The sequence below is a fragment of the Lipotes vexillifer genome, unplaced genomic scaffold, assembly GCF_000442215.2.
Source record: "Lipotes vexillifer unplaced genomic scaffold, Lipotes_vexillifer_v1.1 scaffold1011, whole genome shotgun sequence".
Classification (NCBI taxonomy): Eukaryota; Metazoa; Chordata; class Mammalia; order Artiodactyla; family Lipotidae; genus Lipotes; species Lipotes vexillifer.
In genome coordinates, this window is record NW_006787698.1 from 1,657,641 (window position 1) to 1,664,006 (window position 6,366).

Here is a 6,366-nt window from a genome sequence, read left to right on the forward strand (position 1 = left end):
TCCTGCTTGCTGAGTTCCTCCAAGGTGCTGCACCTGTTCCTTCCTGGGGGCTCCTGCACATTCTGTTCCCTCTCCTGGAATGCCCTTCCAGTCACGTTCTTCAGGAAGCCAGGCTCACTCCACCTCCTGCTTGAAACCCTCCCTTGGGCTCCAAAGAGCAGATCTGTCTCAGTCATGGTCACTGCTGTGTCCCTGGCACAGAACCTGACGCACAGGAAATGCCTTTGGCTCTAAACAGATAAGCTCTCTTGAGCCCAGCTCTCCCATCTTGCCTTGCTAGGGGTGTGGGCCTTGGCCTAATGGGCTGCTTGTCACTCTGTGCCCTGTTTTCCCAAGGACAGGGGGTGAGGGGACTTTTTCTGGGCCACCTGTGAAACCTGCCCTGCTGGGTCTCATTTCAGCCGAGTCTGTAAATATTTGGTCCACCATGGCTGGCAGCATCCAGGCAGAGGAAGCTTCAGTGCGTTTTACGAGCCTCCCCACGGGGGGGCCAATGTGAGGTTTCTGTGGCTGAGTATGTGGGGCGCCCGGCAGTTTCACGGCTGGTTGGCACGAGGTGGGTCTGACTGCAGGATTGGAAGCAGCTGCGAGGCACCATCAGCGGCTGCTGGCACTTAACCCCGTAGCGTGCAGCTTTGCAGAGGCCCAAACAGCGCCTCTTGTTTGAAAAACTGTTAATGCAACATTATAGATCACATCTGTGGTGGGAATGGGGGCCGATCCGACCCCTTTCCCAAGTCTGCAAGGAGGCGGAAGGCCCCAGTTTAGACCTGGCTCTTCTAGGAGAATGAACTGCAACCACAATCATTGGCTAAGCACCCACTAGATGCTGGGTACTGTACAAAGCACTTTAAATTCTATTTATTTGCTGGCCATGTCTCGCAGCATGTGGGGTCTTAGTTCCCTGACCAGGGATCGAACCTGTGCCCCCTGCAGTGAAGTGCAGAGTCTTAACCACTGGACCACGAGGGAAGTCCCGCAAAGCACTTTAAATGCATCATCTCCTTGTGTCCTCAGAAATCCCCCTGCCCATTTTACAATGAGAAAACTCAGGTGTTCAAAGTAACTGGCTCAACGTCATCCAGGTGGCGAAGGGCTGAGCTGGGATTATTTATTCTCCAGCCTGGCTTGATCCCACATAAGTCACCTGGCCCGCATGGGGGCCACCCCGACAGGGCTGCGGTTGAAGATCCCCTGGAAACCTCTTCTCAACAGTCAGCATCCCAGGAGTGACTGGAGGGAGGGCCTGAATCAGATCAGTAGAGCAGAATTGGGGCCTGGGAACCTGCATTTTAAACAAGGACCTCCTGGGGAATTGCCTGGTGGTCCAGTGGTTAGGACTCAGTGCTTTCACTGCCAGGGCCCAGGTTCAATCCCTGGTCAGGGAACTAAGATCCCGCAAGCCGCGTGGCACGGCCAAAAATTTTTTTTAGAATTAAAAATAAACAAGCACCTCCCTTCACCCCCAGGTAACTCTTGCTAGAGGTGTTCCTTTGTCCTTCCTCAGGAACAGCAGCCTTACTACTGCACACGTCCCAGCTTTTGCAGCGCTCCCTCTCAATCTCAGCAGGGATCATCTGCCACCTGGTGTTTACTGAAGGCACTACAAGATTTGGTGTCCCCGTCAGACATTATAAACTAGGGGAATTTTCTGCCAGGCCTCGTACGGCCCAATAGGCCAGACAAGGAATAAAGTGTCCTGAAAACTTGAAGATACAGAATTTTTGTGTTCTCTTTCTCCTTTCCGTAGATTCGATAAGCATTTACTATGTGTCTGCCACATTCCAGGTGTATTAACCAACCATGTCTTGATTTTCTGTTTTTTTGATCCTGTGAACGGTGTGACCCAAGTAGGGATGGTCTAACCTCTGGAGGATGGGGGTGGGGCAGCACTGGGAGAACTCAGTAGAGACCCAGTCCCTCAACCTGCAAACCGGTTAAAAAGCACCACATCCCCACAAACTGGCAACTCTGTGGCTGTACTTTAAAAAACTCGAAAGTCTTTTTAGACCCTTGCATTTGAAATTATTTAACTAAGAGTTAATGCATGCAATTTGAGACTGGCAATCACCATGCAGGCTTGGGAATTCCTGCATAGTGAGAAAATTTAACCTAGGAGCTGTTTTGAAATGTAATGAAATCTTTATGAATACAAAATTTAGCAGTTGATGAAGCTGACACATTTTTTGTAAATGTGGAGACATTTGATAAGGTATTCATTCTGATGTTGCAGTTTTCCTCTTTGTATATTTGGAGCCGATCATTTCTTAGCTCTTCCTCCCCAGGCCTCAAAACATCGTACAGGTCTCCCGGAAAGCACGAGCACCCTAGGCCCTCTTCCTGCAGGCCTCCCAAGGCCTGCCAACACGTATTGAGCACTTACTGTATGCCAGGAGCAATTCTGAGCTTTTTTATGTATATCAGCTAATTTAATCTTTGCAAAGACCCTCTGTGGTAAATACTATCATATTTCCAGTTAAGGAAGCCAAAGCAGGGAAGAACTATTAACTCCCCACGGGCAGATAGGTAGGTTGGATTCCAAGCCATCTCCCGAGGCTACTCCAGTGGCTCTCACTCCTAGGACACCAGACAGCCCCCACCTCAACCTTTAAAACATTTTTTTAAATTGTGGCAAAATACACGTAACATAAAAATTTGCCATCTTATACATGCGCCCCTACATTCGTTCACAGCAGCACAATTCACAATAGCCAAGACATGGAAACTACCTAAATGCCCATCGACAGATGAATGGATAAAGAAGATGTGGTACATATATACACAAAGGAGTATTACTCAGCCATAAAAAAGAATGAAATAATGCCATCTGCAGCAACATGGACTATACAGACTATCACACTAAGTGAAGTAAGTCAGAAAAAGAAAGACAAATATATGATATCGCTTATATGTGGAATCTAAAATATGTCACACCTGAACCTATCTGTGAAACAGAAACAGACTCACAGACATAGAGAACAGACTTGTGGTTGCCAAGGGGAGGAGGGGTGGGCTGGGAGTTGGGGTTAGCAGATGGAAACTATTATAGGATGGATAAACATCAAGGTCCTACTGTACAGTACAGGGACTATACTCAATATCCTGTGGCAAACCATAATGGAAAAGAATATGAAAAGGAATATACATAACTGAATCACTTTGCTGTACAGCAGAAATTAACACAGTATTGTGAGTCAACTATACATTTTTAGAAAACTTATCATCTTAACCATTTTTAAGTGCACAACGCAGTGGCATTAAGCACATTCACATTGTCCTGCAACCATTCCCACCATCCATCTCCAGAACTTTCTCATCTCCCCAAACTGAAACTCTGTCCCCATTGAACACTGACTCCCCATACCCTCCCCCAGCCCCCACCATCTACCTGCTGTCTCTATGGATGTGACTCCTCTAGGGACCTCCTATGAATGGAATCAGTATTTGTCCTTGTTTCTGGTTTCTCTCACTGAGCACCATGTCAAGGTTCATCCCTGTTGTAGCAGGTGTCAGAATCTCCTTCCTTTTGAAGGCTAATATTCCACTGTATGGTTGGACCACAATTTGTTTATCCATACTACTACACACCCATTAGGATGGCTATTACTTAAGAAAACAAACACACCCAGAAAACAAGTGTTGGTGAAGATGTAGAGACACTTGGAACCCTCGTGCAGGGCTGGTGGGAATGTAAGATGGGGCAGCCGCTGTGGAAAACAGCCTGGTGGTTCCTCAAAAGTTAAACATAGAATTACCATATAAGCCAGGAATTTCACTCCCAGGTATACACCCAGGAGAATAGAAAACAGCTGTGCAAAGACCTACAGGCAAACTTGTCTTTATAGCAGCATGATTCATAGGAGCCAAAAGGTGGAAACTACCCAAGTGTCCATTAGCAGATACTTTTTATAACAAATCTTTTCTTCCACCTCCCTTTTCTCTCCTGAAATAAAAATCTGAATATAACCTAATGACACAGAGTTAAAAAAAAAAAAAACAACAACAACCAGCAACCCAACCATATGATGCTCTATCAGATACAAGCAGAAGAAATAAAAAGAAAATAATGTCTGATAAGTGCTAATTTGGCCTGTCAACGCTGGGGCACAAACCCCGGTTATATCACGTACAAGATGAAGTGCTCAAACGCATGGGTCTATTCAGACGTTTCATCTCAGACAGAAGCAGCAGGGGAGGTGTTTAGACTCCGCAGGTCTGTTCACAGAAACGGTGAACAACTCTTGGTAAGGTTCTGGACTAAATGACAAGCCGTTTTCCCTCAATTTATCCAGAAGTTGCACTCCTGAAAAATCTGTATGTATGAAAACTGTAAACTGTGTCCCCCTCCAAATTCACATGTTGAGGTCCTGGCCCCCAGGACCTTGGGATGTGACTGTATTTGAAGACAAGGGCTGTACAGAGGTAATCAAGTTCAAATGAGGTCAGTAGGGTGGGCCCTAAATCCAGTCTGAAATTCAGACGCAGACACACACACAGGGAGAAGGCTGGGTGGAGGTAGAGACGGGGTGATGGATTTACAAGTCAAGGGATGCCAAAGACTGCCAGCTGCCACCAGTTTGGGAGAGGACCTAGAACAGATCCCCCTCCCTACCCTCCGCCCCCCAAAATTCATCTGTTGAAGTCCTACCCTGCAGTCCCCCTCAGAATGTGACTCTAACTGGAGATGGGTCTTTGAAGAGGAGATTAAGGTTAAACGAGGTCATATGGGTGGGCCCTAACCCCATATGTCTGGTGTCCTCATAAGAAGAGATCAGGACACAGACACACACAGAGGGACGCGTGTGAGGACACAGGGAGAAGACGCCCAGGAGAGAGGCCTCAGAAGGAACCAGCCCTGCTGACACCTGATCAAGCACTCCTGGCCTCGGAACTGGGAGAGGATAAATTTCCCTTGTTTATATCACCCAGTGCCCAATTACAGCAGCCGTGGCCAATCAAATGTATCCATGTAAAACAGAGACTGGTGTTAGGCCCAGCTAACGAGGAAAGGGCTTGTCTCTCCCCACAGGCTGTCCGGCGGGACTGGCCCACACTCTCCACGCTTCCTGGGCTCCCCTCGGGCCAGCTGGGCGGCAGTGCCCTGGTCAAGCCCTGGCTCTGCACTTCAGGACTTGCTCCTATCTTGTGACAAGATCTGACAACCAGTCTCACCCTCAACCCCAAGTCGAATCTGGCTTCTCTTGGCCAACTTGGGACACCCGGACCCCAATTTCTAGACTAACTTGAGGGGTGGGGAGATGAAGCTCTCCATGCAGGAGAAAACATGCCACACTGGCCCCGACTGCACCATGGAGACAACGTCCTGTCAACCTGTCATTGGAAAATGACTCTAAAAGCCCCTGCGGTGAAGGAAGCGCATGAGGTGTTTATTTGGGCAATTCAAGCAGACAGGACTGAGGGCCAGCGCCGGCCTGCCTTTCATGCTCCGGCTTCCTCGGCAAGCTGGGCAGGGTTTTCAGATTGCTCTTTTCAAACTAAACACCCCAGCAGGAACACAGGGAACTCCAGGAGAATTGGCAATTGTTCTGGGCCCTGTGGGGTGGCTGTCCTAGTTACGGAGGGGAGGGAGGGAATCAGGTTGCCAGCAGGCGGCACATGGGTTAACTCTTCACACGCCGATCCAGACCACGCCGGTCCAGGGCTGAGATTCACGGGAAACCAGCGTCCCTCTTGACCCCAGGCCCTGCGCAGGTCCCAGATCAGTCTTGTGGCCACCAGGCCACCTCATTCATGAGATGGGCTGGACCCCTCTTCTGCCCCAACAAGCCTGTAGTCACCCATTCCGTGTCCCAACATCAGCTCTGCGTGGGCAGCCATGATCCTTCCAGAGGAACAGAGATGGCCCCTCTGGCCAGACAGGGGTCTTTAATGTAGAAGATTGCTACTGCTTATAATCACAAACAAGATTTCACCTATGAATTTGCATTTTCAGAAAAATGGGCGGATGGGATATAGCTGGGCTCATGCCAGGCAGGGGCTGCCCCATCCCCAGCCCTCAGCCAGGCCCCCAAACTGCACACCACCACTGGCTGGACACCCCCAGGCACCCCAGCAGAAGAGATGAAGTGCTGGTCCCAGGGCCCCCCGATGCACACACACCTCCCCTCAGGGAAGAATTCCTAATTCCTATCCCAGCTCTGCCACCTACAAGCTCTCGGTCTCTGGACAAATGATTTGACCCCGCAGCCATTTCCTCACCTGTAAGATGGGGAGGTGCACAGCCCCACTTCATTGAGAGCTGTGAGAATTCAGGAACATGAGCCGGCCTCTGCTACCCAAACAAAGCGGTGCCGCCGAGGGCTGACACTGCTCTCTGCTCTGTCATCACTGAGACACACACACAGC